The sequence below is a fragment of the Artibeus jamaicensis genome, unplaced genomic scaffold (genome assembly GCF_021234435.1).
Source record: "Artibeus jamaicensis isolate MK-2021 breed Jamaican fruit bat unplaced genomic scaffold, CSHL_Jam_final scaffold_537, whole genome shotgun sequence".
NCBI lineage: Eukaryota > Metazoa > Chordata > Mammalia > Chiroptera > Phyllostomidae > Artibeus > Artibeus jamaicensis.
The window spans coordinates 21,914,573-21,938,824 of NW_026522047.1; the positions used below are offsets into that span (position 1 = coordinate 21,914,573).

Sequence of the window (24,252 nt, forward strand, 5' to 3'; positions counted from 1 at the left end):
GGGCGCAGCTCTCCAGGGTGCTGACTCAGTGCTGGCTGGGAGCAGTACGCACGCTCACTTGCGGCAGTCAGAATGCAGGCAGAAGAAGGGACGCTGGAAGGAGCCCCCGCCTCCACTCCCACCCCTTTCAGAGTGTGGAGGTGTTCCCGGGAGGGAGCACTGGGCCCCGGTGCTTTCCAAACCTGTCAGCATAGATTAATTTACGCTTCATCGCTTTGGGCCATAAACTGCCAAATCAGACTGGGAAAGTGGCTGAGAGAATCTGGACAAGTCTTACCACTTCTGGGGACAACCATCTTGCCGGTTTGGGCAGGTGCAGTGGAGGGGGTTTGAGCTATATTTGGATTCAAACGCTGGTTCGGCCTTGGAAGTGGCCCTGGCAGAAAGAACAGTGCCTCCATTCAGCTGTGGCTGAACAGCAATGTCAGCCTCCCTGGTCAGCTGCCTTTTCCTCTTTCCCAGGACACCAGTGGTTCCCACCAGCTGACTCACCACCAGGAAAGAGAGAGAAGAGGAGGGCTGCCTGCAGGGGAGGCTTCTTGCCTCGGATGAGAGACAGACCGCAGAACGGCCTCCCCACCCCCACAAAGCCTCCTACTCCCAAGTTCAGGTTTGACTCCCACACAGTAGAAGTAAGAGTCATTAGATAAGAACCTGGACAAGATGCCCAATGCTGTCAGCTCTTTCCCAAGTCCCTGCTTTTCTCAACTGGCTCATAATGGGTTGAACTCTGGCTCGTCATTCTCTCCCAAGAAGCTCACAGCTTTGCAGACGGATACTCAGTACACACCCCCTGTCCCAGTGACCCAGAACTTGTCATTCCCACTTCTCAGTGGAGGAATTCATCCGGGGAGAGGGGAAAGGGAAGGGTGGGAGCTGGTGGTCTCCCGTGGCTGCCCAAAGCACGACTTTGGCCACATTCATGGAGCGATACCACCCGTGTGAGGGCCAGCGGTCAGTCCACCTCTGTTCCATCCTGGGCCCCGGGACAGCTGCAGGACGGACTTCGGTGAGCTGGAGCATGCCAGAGAAGAATGGCTGCGACAGCCAAGCGCTGGGCACCATGTGTGAGGGTGAGCAGCTTGCAGGTGAGGCCACCAAGGTGGTTTAACTGAAAAAGGTCAATAAAAGCCTGGCAGTGGGACTCATCTCATTCTGTGTTGGCCCAAAGCAGGATAGAAACAAGTCACCAGGACAGGAGGCCTTCACTCCAAAGCTGCTTATCCACCACCCTGGGAGCCCAGCCACCCTCCGAGTCCAGGTGGAGTGCCTCCTTCCCTCCATCCGCTCCCCTCGACTTGCGCTGTGGGAATTGAACCCCCCTGCTCCCCCCCCCCCCGCGTCCCACTGCCGAACTCTGAGAGCACACAGGCCTATAAACACTGACCCCCGCCTGCCTTCTAGAGCAGCTGGTCACGTTCGCTGGACTCCTAGACTGGGCTGTGAACTCGGAGTGTGTGTGGGGGTGGGTGTCTTTTCACCCGTGGAGTCCCCCAGGACCCAGTGAGGGCCAGCGCTGAGGTTATGCTGAGCACGCGTGGGCTGGTGGCATCGGTGGGTGAGGGGAAGACTCAGGGCCCTGTGTCCCAGAGGAACAGGTGGTTGAAAACCACTGCCCACAGCCCCTCCCTCACTGCGGGTCTCTGCCTCCGCCTGGGCGTGGCCACGTTAGGGAGAGGGGTCGACACCCAGGGCCCCCCACTGAAGGCAGTGAGCCTATGATTTACATCGGGAGAAGTGGGAACCTCATGGCCACCCGGCAAACCCTCAGACCCGTTGAAAGGCAGCTCCTTCTGGGGTGGCCAAAGCCCCATTGCAGGGCTGCCATCTTCGGCCTGGGGCACCCTAAGCCACCCACTTGGGTACTGAGGGCAGGGAGAAGCAGCCACTGGAGTTTCAGACATGAGCCCACATTCTGGATTTGCAAAGGACCCCGACACATCCCAGGGGACTTGGGGAGATGGATGGGTGCCTGACCTCCACGGGCAGCTAGGCTGCTTCCTGCTCCACCCTTTGTTAAGCTGCGTGACCTTGGCAAAGTACTTAGCACCTCTGGTTGAGGACCACAGTCTTGTGTGACTTCTGAGCAGTTTTGAGGGTTAAATGAATACATGTTAAGATAGTGTAAATATTTGCCACTATCACTAGTCTAAGTCAGAGCCCCACCCGGCAACTTCTCAGGGGGCCGGGTGAGGTGCAGAGGCTCACCGAGAAGTCTGTAGAGACCCCTGTGTGACAGGCAGGCGGGCAGCAGGCTCCACTGTGGCCTGCTGACTCGGCGCAGTGGGTCCTTACCCAGAGCCCGCCCCTATCTGGCTGTGTGACCTTGGACAGGTCACTGAACCCAGCTCTGCCTCTATTTCCGCTTCTAGCAGAGTAAGCAAGGCTGGGCTCCTTGGCACCTGACAGCACATCGAGAGCCAGGCTGTGTCTAATTTATTGGATCTATAAAATGCATTTGCTTCTGAGGGCCATGATGTCACCCCCAAGGCCAAAGTCTGCAGGGGTTCCCACCTCCCCAACTCCTGACTCCCCTCCTCCTGGAGGACGTATGCCCAGCACCTGTGTGACGGGAAGGTGCTCTCCTCACGGCAGCAGGCCGTGGGTTCAGGCGAGCCCACGGGAACACAGTGTGCCCGAGTTCCCCTCGGGGTCAACAGAGCCCCGCACAAGAAAGGGGAGCTGGAGGTTCTGTCTCCACAGAACAGTGTACCCCTTCCTGACTTCCCCGTGGCACCCCTACTTCCCTGTGGTCACCCGGAGCGTGTCTTCTGCCCACATAAGACCTACCACCCTGGCTGCAAGGGAGGCAAGACAGAAAAAGGAGGCCACCGGATGTTGAGGACAGAGTGGAGACCCTCCTTGTCCTGCCCTGCGTGACCCTGGGCCAGTCATACATCCTTTCTAAATGTCCGTTTCCTCATTCCTCCAGGGGAGGTGGGGCGTCAGGCCCTCCAAGTTGCCATCAGGGCTGAGGTTCTTTGACTGTGACAGTGCGGCCCCTGGTGAGGGTGTTGGGGCTGCTGAGCTGCCTGGTAGTCCCCCTCTGCTCCCGTCCCCCACGTCTCACGCTGGTGGCCTTACCCATCTCCTCAGAAGGGGCTCACAGAGCCCACCCTTCTCAGGTTTTGGGGTGCCCCGCAAGGGCCTTCTGGGACCCGCAAAGACGGGCAGGGGAGAGTGTGGGGTTTGGAGACGCCGACTGTTCCAGACCCCAATTCCACCACCCGGCTCCCTGGGAACGTCCCTTCCCAGCTGAGTCTCTGTCTCTCATCTGTAAGATGGGGGAGTCATGCCTGATTTGGGGGATTGTTATTGAAATGGGAGACATAGCCTGATGCCTAGACAGTGCTCAGTAAGCGGTCAGTGGGATTGTGGGGGAAGCTGTTCTGTGGATATTTCCTGAGTGCTCAGGGACAGTCGGCTGGGGCTGTCTTCCGATGCGCACACAGCGAGCAGGATGGTGGCTCGGCAAACAGGTTCGTGCCTGTCGTTCCTCACGACGCGATCATCACGACGCGATAAGCCATGAGATGAAAGAGCTGTGGCCTGTCAGAAGGCTCCACAGGAATTTCTAAGAGAGAAATTCTGGACGGCTGTGAGCACACCAGACCACCGCGTCTCACAGGTGTCTGCAAGGTTCGGCTGCTGCTCACGGGCCCCAAAACATCTTCAAGGCTCTGGGATTTGTCACCACTGAGACCTCCTCAAGCACAAGGAGCTTGTCCCCGGCACCTACATCGAGTCTCAAGCCCCTGCCCTCCCAGCAGGACCCAGGGGTCCAAGCAGAGAGCTGCGGCCGGTTGCATAAGGCCCGCAGATGTCACCCGGCTCGGGGCGAGCTGGCTGGGTGGCCAGGTGCCTGCTGCCCTGTTGGGCCCCGAGGCCACCCGAGTCGTTTGGCTTCCTCATGACTCAGCAGCCCCAGGGTAGGAGTGCTGCCTGTCACCTGTCCGTCCCACTAGACAACCATGGGGTCAAGGGGACTAAGATTTTGAAAGGGCTTTAAAAAAAATCCCCTATGGCCTCTGTTGCTTCTGGGGTTAAAACAGGGACCACAGCTCATCTCTGCTGTTGGAAGTCAGCGTGGTGGAGACCCCTGGGAGGAGGCCGGTGGCCGGAGAGGCTCGTCCTTCGCTCAGGGTATTGCCTCTGTGCGTGTGTGGAGCCCGTGTGGTACAAGCGGTTTTCCCTGCAGAAGTGAGTGGTCCTGTAATACTGCAAGCTGGGCGCTCAGGATGGAGGGGGCATTAGTGGAATGAGCCCCCCTCAAAGGCTGCTCTTCCAAGAGGCTCTCTCACACTGGTGGTCACTCTGTCTCTCAGGAACGTTACCGTCAGGAACCTGCACCGACTGCCCGCGTGAATGACCCGGCCAGCGTTCTGGTCGGCAGTGTTGTAGGCCCATGGGTTCCGGCAGGACCGTTGGTGTCCACAGGTTGTGCCCGCCCTGTGCAGGGGCTGTGGACGTGCCACGGCCAGAGCGTGTGCTGAACGGGCTGCGGGGAAGATGGGTCCTTTAAAAGCCAGCTCCCCCTGCCCTCAGTGCCACACTGATGTCACTTTCCCCAAACAGGACTCGTTCCCATTCCAGCCCTGTCCAGGTTCCACACTTACCTGCCCGGCTGAATCGGTGAGGTCATCTGAGCTTAGAGGCCGTTGTCCTGGAAAGAGAAAAAACACTAAACAACAAAGACAAAGTAGTACCTGAGCCTCCCGGCTCGTATTGAGGTTTTCACCTTGAACTCTACGAAGGAAGGGCAGCTAGCGCCAGCGTGTCATTTTTAGACCAGGTGCCCATGTGCTAATGTAAACAGGGCCAAGCCCTTTACACAAACACGGAGGGGAGGTTCAGCTGAGCAGTCAGGAAAGAGAACCAGATAGAGGGAGGGACACAGAGCGCCAGCTTAGGGCTGGAACCGGCACCTTGCCACCCAGAAGCTGTGCAACTGGAGCAACGCACATGCCCTCTCTGGGCCTTGGGCTTCTCAGCCTTAAAGTGGGGAGTTGGGTTGGAATAGGGCCCCTGAAACAAGGGAATGCATCACCGTGCCCCCATGATGCATCCTCAGCCAGGGTTGTTCTTGGTCAGTTGGTTGGTTTTGTGCTGTTTTGTTCTGCGTTGGACCACAGGGGCGGGCAATAAGGCTGACCGTACCCAGTTCTTCGCACACAGTTCTCATTAGTCTGCATAAAGCCTTTCATGCTGGGTATTATTTTACCCCTCCCCCCATCTCTAATCTCCATTTCCCTTCCCTCTCTCCTAAGTAGGCTCCCACTGTGATGTATTTGATAACTGCTCGAGATCTGTGTGTGTCTATATAGAAATATATCCTTTTAAAATACGTAGCATTATTTTAAAGCAGATTTTTTTGGAGTGTGTTTTTAATTTACATAAGTGATGGCGTTCCGTGAATCTCATTCTGTCTCGTCACTATTTTACGGCCTTTTCACGTTGCTACGTGTGCATCTAGCTTGTTAATTTTACCCATGCACAACAATTCCTGAGCGTGTATGTGCACCACAGTGCTCGTATGCATTCCCCTACTGTTGGACACCTAGGTTATCCATGCACATTACCACGCAGGGCACCACCGTGGACACTTCCACACGCATCCCCTTGAGAACCACAGAGACACATGCAGTCTACGTATGGCCACCGTCACTAGGTGCTGTGGGGGTGGGGACAGATGAGGCAGCTACAACACGGCGCTGGGGAGGCCAGGCCTGGAGGAGGGCCTGTGAGCAGGAATGCTGCTTGGCTGGGCTGCCTGGCGCTGGCCATAGATGGCTCCCTCCGGGGGAAACACATCTTTCATTGATTAGCACTGAGTCTGAGAGCTACGTCTCCCCTTCCTTCGGCCTTGCAGTGGTTTCTGATTCAATGTGATTTGATTTACTGGTTGATGTCTCCTGCCCTCCTAGCCTGCAAGTCCTGCAAGGGCCGCCACGGCGCACCTCTCCCTGGTGGTGGTACTATGCCGAGTGCCTGAGACAGGGCTGAGTCAGTAGACGCCCAGTAAACAGCCATTGGATTTGTCAGCCAGTGAGTGAACTTGGTCTGGGGGGAAACGAATGAAGCTCGGCAGGGCCAGGAGCAGGGCCAGGAGCAGGGAGAGGGAGGAGCGGCGCGGTGGGCACATGATTCTAGGAGACCTAACCCTCAGGCCCTGTCCTGCGGGGCACAACCTGAGTTTCCGGGTCTCCCTTGCCTTATTCTAGACCCCGCCCTGATCTTAGAAACATTTGCCTTAGAAAAGCTTTTGACGTCAAGTTCAGCATCTAACGCGGTACCTTCCTGTCCTTTCTTACCTCCATTCCTTTCCCTTTCATGGAGCACCTCTGTGTGCCCGACCCCGACCCCACGTTAGGGCCTGGCCTAGAGGAACCCGCAGCGTTGCTCTCCAGTAGGGGCAGGACATGAAAAGGTCATCGTAATGCAGAGAGATGAGTTTAAAAATAACAAAGGGAGAAGTAACCACCCAGGGCACTGGGGGCTGAGGAGAGAGGGTGGGTAACTCTAGCGGCATGGAGGAGGCTATGGTGGGGGTCGAATTTTGCCGAGAAAGCAGTGGGGGGAGGGCGCCTGAGCAGGGCACCCTGTGCAAAGGCCCAAGTCAGAACAACAGGGTGTGTGCGGTCAGTGAGTGTCTTTCTGGAGCATGAGGTTCAAGGCTGGGAGGAGGGTAAGCTGTGCCTGCAGAGCCAGGAGGAGAAGCTGCAGTGGGGAGGGGATGTGGGGGAGACCAGAGGGGTCGGAGGGGCCACAGGGACTGTTGGCAGGGTGGGCAGCAGGAGCAGCGCGCCTCGGGAAGGGTGCACGTTTTTGTGAATGTGCGTAAAGACATGGCCCCACCACCCCAAAGCCCAGATGAGGCATCTGGAAGCCCGTGGGTGCGGTGTCCCTGGGGTCATGCAAAAAGAGCCCTTGAACCAGGGAGACACCCCTCCTCCAAAACAGGGGCCTGGCCTCGGAAAGCAAACAACCATTGACAGGGTTGTTTTCCAGAGCAGGGAGGCCCCTGGGAGAACCTCAGCCTTGCCCGGGAGGGGCAGGACCCGTCCCTGTCCCTCTCAGATCCTAGGAAAGCCTGTCCCTTTCTCAGCGGGGACAAAACGTGGGCACAGCCCGGGGCAGGGTGCCTTCTCTCTGTCATCTCTGCTCGTGGGCCACAGCAGGGAACCTTTCCTTTCCTTTCTCCTGAAACTAAAACCTAACGCGCAGGCTTGAAGTCAGTGGGACCGTCTTGACCACGCCACCCCAAGGACGCCTCGTGACCTGAGGGAGAATATCTTTCTGCTTTACTTCAACGTTGGCTGCTGGCTCTGCTGAGGAGAAGTTTTTGTCTCCCCTCCACCCATTTACCAGACTGGGAACTGGACTTTCAGGCTCGGCTGCTCTCTGGGAAAGTGTTTGGGGGTTACTTGTGCCTTCAGGTCTTTATTGTCCTCCTCCCATTGCCTCCCTTCCGCCACCCCAACAGACCAGGTGCTTTGTTTTCTTTGACTTTCCTTTGTCCCTGACCTCAGACCCCACGCCAGGCGGCCGAGGTGGAGAGCTCTGCTGTCCTGAACACCCGTGGCCCTCCAGCCTCCAGCAGCTGCTGCGGCAGAGGGCGATGCCCTGAACCCTGTTGTCAGCACGACCCTGTCCCTCCGGGGAGACCCAGGGCTGGATCCAGCTTCCTGGCAGAAATGAGCTCCCTGTGCTTAGAAATGGTGTCCAGAGCTGGCCTCTAACGTCATTGTCATTTCAGTGCCAGCAACACCCGCTTTCCTTCCTTAGCCCCCCGCAGCTTCATGCCCGCCTTGAAGGAGGTCCAAGCTCCTTCGCTCTCCGTGGAAACAAGACCTGGGGACAAGTTTCAGCCCAGCTTAGTTAGAGTGACACGTAGCATTGGACCTCCTCCTAGGGAGGTGTCCAAGTCACCAGGGAGCTTTCTCTTTAATAAGTTTTTAAAATAATAATTCAGCCAATTTTTTTAAAGAGAGAATTTCAGCCTGGGACCGCTGTGCTGACCCACTCCTGTCCGCCCTCCGCCACCTCTTCTCTCCCCTCCTACCCTGCCTGGGACGTGGGGAGGCCTCAGGGAGTGTCAGGAGGGGGCCCATCCTAGCGAGCACTCCCTGGGGACTCGGTGCAGCCCACGTTGTGGGAGGCGATGCCACTTCACGTGTCGTCGGTGCCATGTTTGCACTAGGAGAGGACCGGGTCACTCAGAAATGTGTTCATTGTCGGCCCGGGTTTCCCAGGAGTGAAGACCTGGGAAAGTGGATGTAAAAAAAGGAGGCGTTTTTTTCCCTGGCGTTGGAGGGGCAACTTGTGTCCATGGAACCCAGGGAGTTATTTGACCCCACTGGTCCGTGAAACTTTTGACCTCATTCCTCAGGGGTCTACACATTTAGAGCCTAGACCCTATTCAGCATCTTTGAGCCCAGCTATTTTGCTGTGGCTTGGCCAGATGTTGCTCATTCTGCCTGTAGCCCAGGCAGAATAGGACGACTTCCCCCTGATTACCAGCCCCCAAGCCACCCCCTGCATCAGGAGTGCCCGCTGCTCGAAGCACTCCCTGGGACACGTGGCTCTCCCAGCCCCTTTCTCTCCGCACATACACACGGGCCGAACAGGGGTGCGTTATCTATCTGCAGGGGGCCCCAATCCGAGGACCGTCCCATCGCCACCTCTGCTCCCTGCACACTGCCTCTCGCACATTCCGGGAGAACGTGCAGCCGCTCCGAGCTCTCCAGCAGGTGAGTCACCCCGGAGCTCCTCCTGCCTTGCAGTGGGTGAGGTCACCTCTCTGGTGCCGAAGCTGGAGCCGAGAGGATGATTCACACAGCTCTCCTCTCTGTTTGTCCAGCGCGCAACCCACCTGGCCCACTTCACGTAAGGGTCTGCTAAGGATAAGCCCTATTATTCACCTGGGTGTCTCTGGTTTGAGGTTTCTCCTTAAACACTTGGTCCCTAGCTGCGGAGAGGGCTCTGGACTTGTGCTGAAGTCCCGCTCAGTACCCACTCGGACACAGGGGAGTGGTGGAGGTGAGGGCAGAGAAGAGACTGGACATAGTCATGGAAATATAGAAGGCTTTTAGACACTTGTCACCATCATACAGAAAATATGAGAGGGCAAGCTCATACGAGAAAATACGTGCATCAAGGGTGGCTGGGAATCAACAGACTTGGACCAGCTTTGGTCCAGCCAGGAAGCCACTGTGTGACCTGGGACAAGGCATGGACTTCGCTGGCCTCCACTGCACAGGAAAGATGCTGGTCCCAGTCACCCTGTGTCTTTTTCTATCCATGAAAAGAACACACAGACATTCCAAGTACAGTGTTCTATGACTAGTCCCCAAGTCCCCTTTCTGTGGCTGCAGGCTCTGCAGGTAGATCTGTGTTCAAATCCTTCAAATAATGGCCAGATTTCTGGAGAGCACAGAACAGCAGGAAGAGGAACCAGCCTTGAAACCAATTCTGTACAAGTTCAAAGTGTCTCTGTGCCCTCTGGGCCTTTGCTGAGAGCCCAGGAGGGAGGAAGGGCAGCTGGGTTCACAGAGCCATAAACCGCAGGCAGGGCCGAGCTGAGATGCCTGGGGAGAGAGGCGGTAGAAGGCAGCTCTGAGACGGAGGGTGGCGGAAGCTTCCTTGGCCCCTGGGAACCAGAGCCCCAGCGGACCAGAGATCCCACCCTCTGGCTGAAGAGGCTCCTGGTGCACTTGTCACATCCCAGCCCCACCGAGCAAATCCCCCTTGGCGTGGCTCCACTGCAAACAGGGCGAGCCCATCTGGTTTGCCGAGTGCTCTCGGGGCCAGCCCGAAAGGGGACTGGGGCTCAGGCACCACCAAGAAAATCCTGCTTTGCAGAGAGGACCAGTTTAGCCCTTGGGAACCAGGAGTGGGAGGGAGGAGTGGAGCGATCTCTACCTTCCCCTCCCTCAAAGCCCAGTGACTCATGCAATTTTTTTCCCTTAAGTTGCAGGTTCACGTGTCACTTGGAAAATGGGCTCTGTGCCTGAGGGTCTGGGATGCTGGGCTCTTTGGACCCCAACAGGAGTAGGATTTCAAGCTTCCTTCCATGTCCGGGTTTTCCCATCTCAGTCAGGCAGGAAGGATGGACACCTGAGAAGGCAGCCTTGGGGGGTGCTTTTACTTTGGGGGAATAAAGGAGGGCTCCCTGGAAACCTCCTCTCCTGTCTGATTCATGCTCATTCATAGTCCAGCAGGGGTAGGAACCATGAATGACATATTAGTGCCAGAGAGCAAGTTGGTCAAACAGACTCTTGTATCACTGCTCCTGTGAACACAGCTGTTCACCCGGAGAGGCTTCTAACTGTCCACGGTGAGCTGGACGGCCAGCAGCGGAGGCAGCCTGAGGTGCGTTTAAACAAATGAAGAGGTTGAAAGTGTCAACCTGCACCACCTTCAGGTTCTGAACCTAGGACTTGCCATTGGAGGAACATTCTAGATCACAGGTGTCTACCTACAAAGAGCAGAGCACTGGGCTGCCGTGGGTGAAGCCTCCTGTGCGGTGCTTTTCTAGGAAGTGACAGGAGGGAAACGGGGAGGGGGCGGGGACAGGAAAGCAGTGAGCTCCCAACCTCTGAAATTTCCCTGCCGGGCCAGGAACCTTGGGAACCTGTCTGACCCCACCAATGGCACAGCTCCAAATGCTCGGCTGAACCTTTCCACCTTCAGGTGGGCAAGTGCACAGCGCTGCTTTGTCTCTGCTTCTCTGCCAGGGCCGTTCTCATCCGATGGCATATCCGTGGGGCTGAAGGTGGGGGCGGCACCAAGAGGCGTCGTTGCGCTCTTGGAGCTTGGTGGAGGTCCCCAGAGATGGGCAGAGGGTTAGGTCTCTTCACGTTGTCCCCCCTTCCAGCCACCCGTGCAGACTCTTCCTAGTTACTGTGCACAGTGGGTGCTGTTCGGGGCTACGGTCCCAGTGACATATCTCGACTGTCTGTAGACTCGCCCTGTGACCAGAGGTGGGAGGGGCCTCAGAGAGGTGGGAGGGGCCCCAGGACGTCTAACACTTCCACTCTGCCTGGGGCCAAGTCACATATTGTGAGAAGCTGGAAAATTCAGCCCTCCTTATTCTACCCTAAACCTCTGCCCCTGGGCCCCAGTCTTGTGCTACTCATAGCTACTTTGGCAAAACCCTTTCCTAAAGTCAGGGAGGGCCAGATACCCGTGGGAGGGTGGGTGATTGAGGCAAGGAGTCCCTTCCTTTCCATCAGTAACTACACCACACCTCCACCCACCTTGTCTCCAGGCACAGCAACCTGCCCTCGGTCAGGGACTGGCCCCTCTGCTTCCCTGGCTGCTTGGAGATCCCTGTCACCCTTTAGGACCTATTCAAGGGTCATTGGCTCTTTTGTGCTGCCCCTCCCAGCAACAGAACACACCTCCACACTTGCTGTTACTCAGAGATTAGACAATCCCTTTACGGGTCCCTTTTGTACCCAGGTGGTGTCCTGTAATTCTTTGTGTCCCTGGCACTTTAGTCAGCAGGCACCCAAGGTGTGAGGAAATTTGCTCACCTGTGAAATCAAGGGTCATGGGGAAGGAGCGCTGGCTCAGAGGCAGGAGATCCTGCAGTGTCACTTTCTCGTGGCGTGACCCTGGGAGAGTCAATGAACCTTTGGAAGCCTCACCTGTTGTGTGAAGAGACGCCCATCTCAGGGTTATGATGAATGTTATGTGAAATAATGTTAAGTACAATAGTAAATCACTGTGATTGAGTGCTGACCACATGACCTGAGGGATCAGATATCTAAATAAGAGAATAAACGTCAAGACACACATTTATGGTCCATGGGAAGGGCCCTGGCAGGTGAGTGCTTGGCCCTGTTCATTCACTGAGGTAAGGGCCTGGGGTCTGGAGGACAGAGCTGACCAGTGGGCACTAATGGGTGGTGAGGGTTGGTGGTGGTGTGTTTCAGGGGCAACGCAAGCCCTCAGGACACTGCCTTTTCTTTTCCGAGTGATCTAAGGGAATATTTTCTTGGAATTATAGAAAAGACTAGAGACTTCTCCATTTTACAACTCAGAGAAATGAAACATCAAAGAAACATTTCCCTGAACTTCTAGCAAGGACTTGAGATGTGTTCATTTTGCAGCTACAAGAGTTTAAGAGATATGCTTGGGAAATTTTGACCTGAGGTCCTGGCCCATCCAGGGATGCCCTTAACCTTCGCTGGTGGGAAGTATGTTCCAAGCTTCCTAAAAGCTTCCATGTTGGTCAAGCATTGATACTGCCACAAGGACAGTGAGAAAAATGTGCTTTCACGGGGGGTACTGAGGCCTTTCCTCTGACTTATATATAAAGGTTCACAGGGATGTCTTAATGGGCCTTGGACTTGGTCTTTTTTTCAGGGTGACCCCCATCCAGCTGTACCCAGTGGAGAGCTCAGCGTGGTGTTTCTGAAAAGGCCGCACTCAGCTGTCTCAGCCGAATCCCTCCTGGAAAACAAGGACATGAAATGTGGAGTCGTGACCCTGAGGTTGCTGGAGCCCTGCTCCTGGGAGACCGATGGATCTCGAGATTCAAATGCATCTGTAGAAGCTCGATATGATCTCTTCCCTGACCTTCCGTTTTCAAGAGCCAGGTCTTTCCTGTGGTCCCCCAGAGGTGGCGGGTTGGGGACATGTCAGGACCACCTGGAGAGCTTTTCAAAAATGCCTTTGCCCCCTCTACAGCTCATCCTGACTCTCTGGGGTGGAGAGGAGTGGCCGAGGCAGATTCTCAGGCCTTGCTTTCCTACTGTCTAATGAATGCCCTCCCAGCACCACCCCCCCGACCTCCCCCACCAAGCCCACACACCGTTTTTTGTCACTTACTTTCCACAATAGGCTCCGGAGTTTGCCGGACCTGGGTTTACATTCAGATTCCTCACTTGTTTGCTGCTCATCGTCCTCATTTCCTAACCTTGGCAGGATGGCCGGAGGATCAGGTGAGGTAATAATATATGGGTCTGGTCTGGAACAGCTTCTTTGAAAGCCCTCAGGCCAGTATGACAGAGAGGGGCTGGGAGGAAGCCCCATGAGTCCCCAAGGAGCTCTCTGGAAAGGGGAGGAGCCTGGGTGATGGGAAGTGAATCAGCGGGAGAGCCGGCTGTCCCTTGGAGCCGGGGGGAGCCCACTGAGAAACCCCAAAGCTACAGGGGCCCTGAGGAAGCTGTAGGGGGGACCCTGAATTGAAGAGACTTCTGGGTTGTGTGACTTTGGGTGCTCAAAACAGGACAGTCCCTGGCAAACTGGACACGTTGGTCACAGTGGCAGCTCTCGTCTTGCTGGGGGTGCTGGGGACTTGGCCTGAGAAGGGTCAGTCACTGGCCGAGGACAAAGAAACGCGGTTCCTTAGGGCATGTAGAACAGCAAGAGGGACCCAGCTCTCCAAGTGCGGGTGCCGGAAGGAGCCGTCAGGCAGGCAGCCTCCACTCCCTCTTCTTCCTTTTCCCTCTTTTTCATTCAAATGGTCACCTGATAGAGGGGCCTTTGGGCAGCTGTTCCTGGTGAAGTTAAGGAATAGAACTGCTTTGACACCCCCCCCCCCGTGGCAGGGGCGGGGCAGAGGAAGGATTAGGGGGCCCCACCTGGTTCCCTCTGGGGGCAGCACACACAGTGGGGAACAGGCAGCTGTCCTCCTGGGCAGAATCCCAAGGAAGCCCTGTTCGTCCTGCGCTTTTCCTGTCGTGAACACGATTTGTCTGCAGCCAGATGTTCGGCCTTGGACCTGGGGTTGAGCAAGCCCGCGGCCAGGGACTGAGGCCGCTGCTCTCCGCGTCCACGCTGCTCTCCGTGTCTCCCCTGCCCCCTCGAGTCCTGAGGAATCAGTTCCCTCTCCCTGGCCCCCCGCCCCGCTTTCTTCTTTCTTTTTCCCCTTCTCGCATCCACCCAGCACTGTCTCCTGATGGGTGAAGGAAGGCCTTGGCATCTTCCTTGCCCCAGGCTTTCTCCCTGCCTCAGAAAAAAAATTTTCTTCAATTACAGTTGACATACAATATTATGTTAATATCAAGTATACACCCGAGTGATTAGACATTCACGTGCCTTATGACGTGATCACCATAAGTCTAATAACTAGCTGTCACTGTTCATGGTTATGGTGTCATTGACTCTGTTCCCTGGGAAAGGTTCTGAAACATTTGAGGGAAAGGCAGCTTTTCAGGTGTTAACTTGCATTCCTTCTCACGGGGCTGTGAGTCTCCCTCGTGCCCCACTGCCTCCTGGAAGAAGCACATACAAACCCCAAAGAAGACTGCTTCTCTCAAGGGCCGTGTGTGATGGCAAGGGAAGCGGAGAGAGGAGAGGAGATGGTCGCTATTTGTTTCTAAGTTTCTTCTGTACAGTCGTGGATTTGCTCAGGCCCTTTGTTCACGTGGAACGCAGTCGTAGGTCCAGGTCTCCCCAAAAGACAGAAGCTGCAAGGAGGGCTGCCTGGCCTCCGGTCCCTGAGAAGTCCTGTTATGCAGGGAGTGCGATCCGGGAACTGAGAAGCAGGAAAGTGGGACAGAGGCGTAAATTTAGATGGACTTTCTCTATCACTCCATCTAGCCAGCATCTGTGTTCTGTCTGTCCCGCCTCAAGAAAAGCTACTTTCTACTCTAGAATCCTGAGGAGGGGACAAGGGAAAGAAGCTAATTTTATTGCACATCTACAAGCGCTTTACATAAATTATCTCGCTGATTTATAAAAATCTAGTTTGATGATATTAGCCTTCTTGGACAGCGTGAAGTTCAATCTAAACTTAGTTAATTCATCTAAACTTACCCCCAGGAGCAGAAGCAGGAAATAACTCACCTTTTGGTTCTTAAGCCTGTGAACCTGTTTGCCTGGTATTACGCTAAGTTGGTTACTAGTATAAAGAAGAACAAAGCGAGTAAAAGGATCTTTTAAAATCAGAACCATGTTTGTAAATATTACGGCTTTGCCCTGGGCTCATAGCCGGCATGTGCAATCTTGGAGTCGCTCCCCCTGGCATTTTGAATCCCAGCTACACCTCACTCAGCTAAATCCATATTCCAGGACTGAGTCAATGACTTAAACTCTTCAGACCTATTTATATCGTTATCAGCCTGCAGTGTACCTTCGGCTAATAAATTCTGCGTTCACCACCTATTCTAAAAGCAGTACTGTCTTTTATTTGTCCTTCTGCATTTTCTAAGTTTCAGGGAAATATGTGTTTCTTCAAGTACTCCAAAATGTTCTCCTTTAAGATGTCCTTGAGCTTTTAACTGTCAAGCATGGTCTCTCCTAGACTTTCATCTTCCAAACCAGAGGTGCCCTCCCTGTCTGGCCCGGAGGATGCTTTGGGCTCATCTCAATGCCTCCCTTCTAGCGTCCTTCAAAGTAACCTTTTGTGTCAGCGATATCTAAGAAGATGCTCGTGCCAACTTTGGTGACCAGTTGAGGGACAGCTGGGCAGACAGTCTGAATAAAAAGCTTTTTATTCCCGCTCTGTTTCTTGGGATACACAGAATCCAGATTTCCAACGGGCCGTTCTTCCCCAGGGAAGCTTTGATCCCATCCGTGGAGCGTGCGGGCGGAGGGCAGGAGGCCCTGCGGAGATGTTCAGACTGGGGCACTCTCAGCTAGGCCCGCTCACTGCTCAGTGGCTCCCAGACCAGTCACAGCGGCCGTGTCAAATTCATGTCCCATACCTTGACACATCTGTACACGTCTACGCACTTCGGTTCCCCTTGAACTCTGTCAAGTGTGAATGCCCAGGGGCTGCTGAATATCAAGAGAGAATTGATCTTTCTTTCCTCGGGTGGGGGTTGGTGCTCTAAGTACTGCCTCCTGCCAGCGTCCAGCGCTGGGATGAGAAACAGGCCTGTGCTGAGTGGTCCTGGTTCTCCCCCGAGCTGGGGTTTGGGCTGCCCCTCCCTGATCCCTGGGGGCCTCAAACTGTTCCCGTCGGGGCTGCAGCCTGGTAAGTGGCTAGGGGTGGGAGGTGGGGGGCAGCAGAGACTCCGGCGACACTGAATTTGGGGAAGGAAGGTTCAAAGGCAGGGCCTGGTTTTTCCTGGGAGTGTGTGTTCTGGTTCCCCGAGATATGCCAGCCACTCCTTTCCAGAATGAACAAGCCCAGACTCAATGTGGGAAAACCTGGTGTTGCGGGTTGAACTGTGGCCCCCCACCCCACCCCCAATGCGTGTGTTGAGGTTCTACCCTCAGTAGCTCAGAGCGTGGCCCCATATGGAGATAGGGTTGCTGCAGAGGCAATCATATAAAATGAGGCGATCCTAGAGTAGGGCGGGCCCTGACTCCAATATGAAGGGTGTGCTTAGAGAAAGAGGACATTTGGACACACTCACACGCACACACGGAGGAAGCCATGGGAAGAAGGCAGAGATGGGAGCGATGCTTCTGCAGACCAAGCACACCAAAGACTGGCAACAGACACCAACTGCCAGGGAGAGGCCTGGAGCACGTCTTGTCTTCCTCCCGACCCAGCCACAGAGGAGCAGACCCCTGATGCTTCGCTCTCTGACTTCTGGCCTCCAGAACAGCAAGACCTCAAACTTATTCTGTTGTTTAAGCCACCCCGTGTGTGGGCCTTGGTTCCTGCCACCCCAGCAAAAGAATACACCTGGGTTAGACCATTTTCTTGACTTCAGATCTTATCAAAGTCTTTAATATAAATTAAATTTCCAAATTTGACCTTAGGGCACATTCCACCCTTCTCCCCCACCCCCATTGGGCAACTGAAAGGGACGGCAGAAATGTACTCTGGGAATCAGTGTTTACTCCTCGCTGTGAGTCTACTCTAGATCAATCAAACCTACTTATCAGAAAGAGAAGGTGCTGTTTCCAAACTACCGCCCGTGACTTACATCCAGGGTTTGGCGCCCAAATGACTAAACTTCTCTGTGGCCCCATTTCCGCCTGTGAGCAGCCAGAGTAGGTGGGCTGCTCAGAGCCTGGCCCAGGGTGTGGCGTGCTCCAGGGGCTCTGCACGTGTCAGGGGGCCCCCTCTAAGGGCTGTTTTCAGGCACCATGAAGGGCTCTGGGCTGTGGGGTGCGGGGGAGCTGGGGTCTCCTGTCACTTTTGCTGTGGAGCTAGGAACATGGGCGGTGGGGCCGGTGGGGCTGGAGAAGCAGCCCTTGCTGTCTGGCTTAACTCCAACAATAGCAGGTGAGCCAGACCCCTTTCAGGGAGGCCTCAAAGGCAGCCTGAGGCAGGTGTTTCCAGAAGCCAGACTCCTGTTGTCCTGATGGAGGTTGGCCCCCATCTGGCCCCTCCGCTTCCCAGCTGCCCTAACTGCTCCCCTTTCACCGAGGGCTCTCCATTATCTGCACTGCCCACAGCTTCCAGACAGAAACCTTGGCAGTGGGAGCTATAGGAAGGGGGCGGGTAGGCAGCATGGAAAAGGGTGGCTGAGAATAACACGCACACACAGCTAGGGAGTGTCACTTCCTAATTCCTAGCTCGGGATGGATCTGGCAGATAAATGGGAGGAGCAGGAGATGCGAGGGCAGAGGGTTGAGGGACTCTAATTGTTGTGCTGCCAATACCCCGCCTCCAAAAGCACCCAACTGCACTGGGGCCCCTGAGTTCGCCTGATAGTGGTTATGAAACCCATGTATAAGAGCTCACGCCCAGTGGAGGAGGAGAGAGGGTGGGCGGCAGGGTTTGGCAGCAGCAACGATGCCCATGAGATAAGTGCAGAACTCTGGTTAATAATCCCCCCACCACCACCATGCACACCTAAAAAAAAGCCCCTGAGAAGTATCAGAGACAGCTGTTCTGGCTGGGGCGTGGCGAGGAGGCTGAGGGAGATCAGGCTGGGAAAGCGGGCGAAGGGCCTTTGAAGTTCCTATTTGTTTATCTGTAAGGAGTCTCCGGTCATATTTCTGAGAGATATGGGGAAGGGAAGTTCTTTGCACAAATAAGTGACATACACACAGAGCAAGCTTTCTGATGGCTCGGAGCAGCAGAAGCTGGAAGTGAGGGCCAAGAAAGAGATAAAGGCAGAAAACTCCTTTGTTTGGCTTGTGAGTTGTCTGGACACAGTTGAGGAAAGACAACCTGAGCTTGAGGCTGTCTCAGTAGAAACTCCCACAATCGAGAAGCAAAGAGAAAACAGGCTGAAAAACACACACAACCACTACCCAGAGACTGCGGGCCAACTATGAAAGCTGTGGCGTGAGTGATGGGAACACCAGGAGAAGAAAGAGAGAAAGAAATGGAAGAAATGGCCAAAATAGCAATGTGGAGAACTTCCCCAAATTAATGTCAGACCCCAAACCGCTCAGAGAACCCCAAACAGGATAAAAGACCAAAAATACCAGACCTAGGCGTATCATTTTCAAACTACAGAAAATCAAAGACAAAATCCTAAAAGAAGCCAGAGGGGAAAACACCTTACTTAGAGAAAAACACAGGTTAAGAATGACACCTGGCTGACTTTTCCTCAGAAGCCATGCAGGTGAAATGGGTGTGAAGTGTTGAGAGAAATAAACCACCAACCTAGATTTCTGTGTTCTGTGCAATGATCTCCCAAAAGTGAAGGAGAAACAGACTTTCTCAGATGAGCAAAGATGTGTTGCCAGTAAACCTGTCTTGCAAGAAATGTTAAAAGTTCTTCTGAGAACTTCTCAAATCTACATAAAGAAAGAGCATCAGAGAACAAGAGGAAGATCAGATTGTATCCTAGTTTTAATTTGTATTCCTTTGAATATGTTTAAAGTTTAACTTTTCTTTTTCCAAATCAGAAAAACAAAAGATTTTAACAGTTAAGCAAGATTAACTGTGGTTTCTGAGAGACTGGCTTCCCCTGGTCCTTCACTGGACCATAACCAGACCTCTGAGTCGGCAGCACTTAGGAGGGGTGGGAGGGGTATGGCCCCTTCCCCCCTTTCTCCTTTTCTTGTGAAAGCTTTCACCATCTCTCACTTGCTTCCCAAGGAGCCAAGTGAACCACCTAAGAGGGAGGATGTGAAAGACAAGACACAGAGGCTCTATGTGTGCAGGATCTTTTCCCCACTTTATTTCATTTAAGCTGTAAGGCAGGCCCTTGCGGTTGCGATATAAACGTTACCCCTCTGCTACAGATGGGCTCGTTACCCGGAAATATTAGAACCTGGATTTGAACCCAGGTGTCCTGACTTCTTGTGGCCCCTTCCACCCAGAAAAGTTACAACAGCAGTGGGAGTCGTTCATCTCAGTTCCTGAAAACGGTGAGTTGCTAGGACACCTTGTCCAGGAAAGGCGGTTATTTGCATGCAAACAAATAGGATTTGAGCGAGAGAGTGGCTCCCTGAGAGAGGTCACTACAGGTCAGGCCGCCTTCCCTGAGCAGGTTTGAATTGCAGGAGGCTGCTGCTTGTACCCAGCTCTCCTGGGCTGACTGTGGTGATCCGGGTGGGCATGTGCCCAGGTCTGGCAGGCTGCAGCTGGCTGTGGTCTGTGTTTGTGAGACCACCTTGCTCCCTTTCACGCCTGTTCCTTTGGGAGTCCTGACGTGCTTTAAGCCAGCACATTCTGGAAGGTGCCTTAACTTGGAGTTGTTTGGAGAAGCTAAGAGGGTTCTGGGAAGTGGGCTTTATTAGAATCAGTCCTGTCCACTAGACAGACAACCCGGTTAATCAGCTCTTTCCACTGGGCCGCGGTGCTCTGTGTGGCTCAAAACCCAGTGGGCCGGCGCCCGTGAAGACTCACACATTTGCCTTCCTTCCCACAACCGACTTTGGAAAGTTTTTTAAGTTTAATTGCTCACTTAGGAACTGAGGTCTGATGAAGTATCAGGAGCATCCCTCAACCACAGGCCTCCCCTGGAGATGGTGCTGCCTGGCTTCTCTCTATACTTATGCAGGAAGGGGCTTGTCAAGAGCCAGCACCTAGACTCCTTGATCTTCATAGGCACGTCGGTCTGAGAGCACGTGTGTAAAGAGCGCAGGGTGCCTGGGCTCTGGGCTGCCTGGGTTTGAAACCCAGCTGTGCCACCGGCAGGGACCTTAGCTGAGTTTGTCATCCTCTCCGTGCCACGTTCCCCAACTGTACTGATAGGGAAGAGCCGAGTCAGTGTGTAGGAAGGCTTTCTATTGTGCTCCATAAACTGTAGCTGTAACATTCTTGCTCTGCTTCTCTCCTTTCTCACCCGAGTCCATCCATCCACCGTTCCTGAAGTGCCAGCCACTGTGCTAGGAGGGGGATGGGGACTGAGCCCTGGTCCTAGAGTCTTTGTCCAGTGAAGATTAGAGTTGTTTCAGTTAGCTCTTGCTATGTAACAAAATACCCCCAAACTGAGCACTCGAAAACAACAATAAGCATCTCTTCGCTTAGAGTTCTGCTGCTCCAGCAGGGCTCAGGGTAGACAGCTTGTCTCTGCTCCACATAGTCTTGGCCGGACAGCTCCACCGGAACTGGAGGCTCCAAGATAGCGTCGCTCACATGTCTGGCACCTCGGCTGGGGCAGCTGGAACAGCCCGGGGCTGGCCGAGCCGAGCCCTCTCTCCTCACATGGCCTTTCTCTAGCAGGACAGTGGGTTTGTTTACATGGCAGCATGCTTCCATGAAGGCAAAAAGCAAACAAAAACAAACAAACAAAAACAAAACACAAAGCAGGAAGATTCTTCATGCCCAATCCCAGAAATCACACTGTGTGACCACACTCCGTTGCCAGAGATTTAAGCGGAGGTAACATAGTTTCCGTGTCTGCTGGCAGGGAGGGTGCACAGGGAGGGAGCAGCTGGGGACCGCCACCTCTGCAGGCGGTCTACCGCAGGGAGGGGACAGACCCTGGGAACTGGGGGGAGCAGGCAGCCAGTCTGACTTCTTCGTCCTTTACCATGAGAACCTACAACAATGTTGAAGACACTCAAGAAATACTTATTTCTCTGCTGGTTTGGAAGCGTTCTCTTCATTCTGAGATTTGTTATCATTTAAAAGCTTTGTTCATCTTACTGAAAAAACACTGAGATAATGCTAATAAAAGTTAAAGTTTTAATCACTCATCCCTTCATAGCTCATAAAATTTTGCATATCACTTTCTATTTGTGTACATTCCACTTTTCTCATGATAAAAATTATGTAACATCATAGGAATGAGAAATAGAGAAAATTTTTCTATAGTCTGTTCACATGTATAATTCTGTAGCAGCTATTTTGCCTTATCACCATGTCCAACATTTTTTCCATGTTCCTACATGGTCTTCATAATTACCCTTTTTTTTCAATATAGCTACTATAACATTCCATTGTGATGCTCTGTCCCAGCCCATTAAATGTTTCCTTTCATGGTCATCTAGGCTGTTCCTGTGGTGAAACATTTTTCCATATTTTCACATATCCTTCCTCAATTGCATTAAGTGGCTGAATGATATTCATTGTGTTTGTCTACCACAATCTATGAACACACGGTCCCCTTGGGTCGCCATCTTGGCTGTGAGTACAGTCTGGCTCGGGGTGACGCTGGTCAGGGAGACCCCGGCTGGGACCAGGGCAGGCAAGTCTGTGCGTCAGAGGCAGGGGCCCTAGGCATGCGCGTGGGGTGGGGGCATCCAGGGCTTCAGGAGCTGCCGGCACAGAGCCGTTTGATTGATCAGCCCTGCGGAACTTTTATCTCTGCCCGTCTTCATCGATCAGTCACACAGTCCCAAGCTTTTGTCCCAGGAATGTCTAAAAACACCTCTTGCCTCCTCTCAGCTTCCTGTTATTTTTTAAATGCTAGCTAACTAGCTAACTACACCTATAGTACCATATTTCTTTTTTTTTCCTGTTGAATGGTTTGATTAAGAGAAAATCCCAGGTGTGAATGACTAGGTCCAAGGCCATGGATGACAAAAATGCTTTTTCCAAAATTGGCACTGCATCCGTGTTGGACGGTAGGGTTACAATTCAGCCCAGCTCTTCCCTTCTGCGCCCATCGCAGGGGCACCCGGGGTCAAAGTGAAGTGCAATCCCTTTGTGACTTCTGACCAGGGCAAGAACCATTAAAGGTTCAGTGTGCCTTCCCACCTTTGCAGGAAAATGATGTTTCTCCTCCAAGGCAGAAGTACAATGTTCAACCAGTGCCCAACTGAAGGGATGATGAAGTTCAGTTTGAGTGAGGACATGACAAAGGGCAGTCACTGGCAAAGTAGTCCCGGTTCACAGGAAGAAATATGTCATCTACACTGAATGAGTGCAGCAGGAGGGAGTTAATGGTGCAACTGTTCGTGTGGGCATTCACCCTGGCAAGGTGGTTGTCACTGGACTAAGCTGGACAAGGACTGAAAAAAGATCCTTGAACATAAAGGCAAATCTCAACCACTAGGAAAGGGAAAGGGCAAATACAAGGGAGAGCAATAGAGAAGATGCAGGAATAAAGTCATCTTACACACAACTTTCATTAAAAAGTTAAACTGAAAAAACTAAAGGCAGCCCAAATGTGAGCGGAAATCTCTGACAGCGTCTTTCCTTTCTTCCTTCCTTCCTTCCTTCCTTCCTTCCTTCCTTCCTTCCTTCCTTCCTTCCTTCCTTCCTTCCTTCCTTCCTTCCTTCCTTCCTTCCTCTTTCCTTCTTTCCTTTCTTCCTTCCTTTAAATTTATTTGGGTAACCTTGGTTAGTAATATTATAAAAGCCTCAGGTATACGCCTTCATAACACACCATCAGTATACTCCATTGCGTGTCCAGCCCCCCAGGTCTGGTCTCCTTCCGTCACCATATGTTTGACCCTCTCTACCCTCCTCACCCTGCCCCCACCCCTCCCTCTCTGATAACCACCAACCTATTGTCCGTAGCTATGAATTTGCTTCGTTTTTTTGTTTGTTTGTTCATTTGTTGCATTTTGTTTGGTATCCCACATATGACTGAAATCATACAGTTCCGGTCCTTTCTTTCCGACTCGCTTCCCTCAGTGTGACGCTGCAGGCCCATCCGTGCTTGTCCTCTGTGCTCTCTGAGCCTGGGGCCATCTCAGTCTTCCATGTGCCACCGTCTGTGTCTCCCCGCGGGCTCCGGGTCCCGCAGGAAAGAGACGCATCGTGTCCTTCTTTATGTCGTCAGTCCTAGCACAGTGCCTGGGCCTACAGAGGAGAAGTAAAATGAATACTTATTTAATACAGTAAGTGAATGAATGGTTACCTGCAGTGATAATTACTTTCTCAGACTTGCGCTCAAATTTAATCTCCCTAAGCTTTGGTTATACCCCTGGGCCTCAGTTTATTCATCTATAAAATGAGGACAATAACACCCACCTTGTAGCAGATTAGCACAGGGATTTGAGATGATGCTTCTGAAGATTGTAACTTAGAGCCTGATGCAACAAAAAGCAACTATTTTTATTATGATATCATGTGGTCATTCACTGTATTTCCCATTGTGAGAACTGTTCATGTGTTTTCTCCATCTTTGTGAGGGTCTTGCTGTTATTCTAATACATTTAAATGAATTCTTTATGCATTTTAGCTTTAGTCTTTCGTCACATAAATTCTAAATATTTTGGCTTGTCAGTTTTATTTTGAAGCTTTAACAATATTATATGCCTAAATTTGTAGATTTCTTTCCTACAAATTTCTTTAAGAACATATTCTCACTAATGGGATATATTTTTTTATTTTCTACTGATGGGATATATTTTTTAATTTCATTGTTTTTAAAATGTAATTCTTGAGTCCATTAATATATACAGTGTAAGATGTGCCACCAGCTCAGTATCCACCCCCACCCCTGCCCCACCTGGCACACTATTTACTCATTCCCTGGGGCCTTGTAACAAAGCACCATAAACCGGGTGGTGGGAAACAGCAGAAAGTTAGTCTCCTGCGGCTCTGGAGGCCAGAAGTCCAAAATCAAGGTGTTGGCAGGGCCCTATCCCTCTGCAGGCTCCAGGGGAATATCTGTTCCTTGCCCCTTCCAGCTCCTGGTGGCTCCAGTGGCTCCTTGGCTTGTGGCTGTGTCATTCCGCTCTCAGCCTCCTGACCACGCTGCAACCTCTTCTTTTCTCCATGTCTCCCAGAACTATGCTTGTGACGGCATTTAGGGCGATTTTAGACAATCCAGGGCAGTACCATCTCAAACCTTAATTTAATCACATTTCCAAAAACTCTTTTTCCAAATAAGGTAACATTTGCAAGTTCCAGGAATAAGGACTTGATATCTCTGGGTAGCCACTAAGAAACATACTACAAATTCTCGAAAAAAACCTCATTATTTATTTTTTTAGGAAACAGAAGAGAATGTGTCTAAATAAGTGACTTGAATATAAGGCAGTAAAGTCACAGGAAAGTCGAAGGGCGGCTCTGGTGGAGGGTGGGGAGCAGCCAGC

General features: G+C 52.9%; 1 pseudogene; it reads left to right on the forward strand.

Annotated features, from left to right (window-relative positions):
- Nucleotides 1-6,527: 6,527 nt before the first annotated feature.
- Nucleotides 6,528-22,311, forward strand: LOC119065927 (60S ribosomal protein L26-like; annotated as a pseudogene).
- Nucleotides 22,312-24,252: the final 1,941 nt, after the last annotated feature.